This window comes from Aplysia californica, unplaced genomic scaffold, assembly GCF_000002075.1.
Source record: "Aplysia californica isolate F4 #8 unplaced genomic scaffold, AplCal3.0 scaffold00077, whole genome shotgun sequence".
NCBI lineage: Eukaryota > Metazoa > Mollusca > Gastropoda > Aplysiida > Aplysiidae > Aplysia > Aplysia californica.
The window spans coordinates 942,967-944,294 of NW_004797347.1; the positions used below are offsets into that span (position 1 = coordinate 942,967).

At 38.8% G+C, this 1,328-nt stretch overlaps 1 protein-coding gene across 1 annotated transcript in view; it reads left to right on the forward strand.

Moving 5' to 3' along the window:
• Positions 1 to 1,328, forward strand: part of LOC101849600 (rap1 GTPase-activating protein 1) — a gene marked incomplete in the record, with an annotated part of 218,284 nt that overhangs the window by 52,696 nt on the left and 164,260 nt on the right.

A 1,328-nucleotide genomic window follows, 5' to 3' on the forward strand; every position in this document is an offset into this window, starting at 1 on the left:
ATCCATCTATCCATCTATCGATCTATCGATCTATCGATCTATCGATCTATCGATCTATCGATCTATCGATCTATCGATCTTTCTATCTCTCTATCTGTCTATCTATCGTCTGTCAAAAACACAAAGACAAGGGGAGGGTGGTTGGTGGTTGCTCTGGTGTGTTCTCTTCCTTCTTTCCTATCAAACATCTACCGTCTTTATCTCTCTCTCTCTCTCTCCTTCCTTTTTGTGTTTCTTACAGTCTTGTAACACCTTTATCTTCGGCATTGAGTCGATAGTGCCGTAAAACACCTACTAAATCAAGCAATCAAAATCTTCGGCATTTACTCGGCCTTAATGTTTACAAGTGATCTAAATCTCTAACTAAAACTTAAACAGAGACAAGGTATTTTTCCAGTTCCAGTATGTATTTATGACTTACGATAACAGATGGGGAAGCAAAAAGGAACCGAAAAAAAAGAAGAAATTATTACAGCTCTGTGAAGTTGGTTGGGCAAGCATTTGTGAGGTGAGTTGACAAAATGAGTTACTTCTCGCAATCCACAAAATGGAGATATTGGCCAAAAATCGACTCAATGGTCAAATTTGTAAAATGTTTACTAATACCACATTCTTTAACTATAACATGCCTTTAAAAAAAATTCCATACTAATAAATTATAGAAACTCCTCCTATAAGCGTGATAGGTCTATATCTTTTTCCATAAGTCTTGGATCCGAGAAGTAACTCATTTTGTCAGCGAACTTCACAAATTTGTTTGTTATGGCCATTCTGTAATTATAAGGTTGTCGGTGTGAGTTCTTGATGAAAGAAAAGATACGTCAGACGGAGACAAACAATCAATGAGAGTGAGTGAGAGAAAATCAGAAGGTTGATGATGAAGTGTACGATATTACAAACGCAGCTGAAGAGGAAGAATAAGAAACGTCAGACGGAGAGAGAGGAAGAACTGACTGATGGAGAAAATGAATGACTGGACAATAAGAAAAATATAGTGGATAAGAACCGTACATTTTTACGAACGATTCAAAGAAATGACAGACAAAGAATTTCTTTTAAAAGTTTCAGAACGGAAACAAAAGGATTTAATATAGACCAGGGAAATATGGTGACAACTTTATTGATGTGGCAGAAGAGAGGCACCCATGCAGCAAGGGGGTTGCGTCCAAATTGAGCTGCATGGAACGGTCCACCTACTTTTTCATCCTTATATTAAACACCCCTCCCGCCCCCCTTACACACATGGTTATTATCTCTCTCTTCATCCCCCTCTCTCTGTCTCTCTCTTCACCCCCGTCTCTCTTTCTCTCTCCCCCACCCCCCTCTCT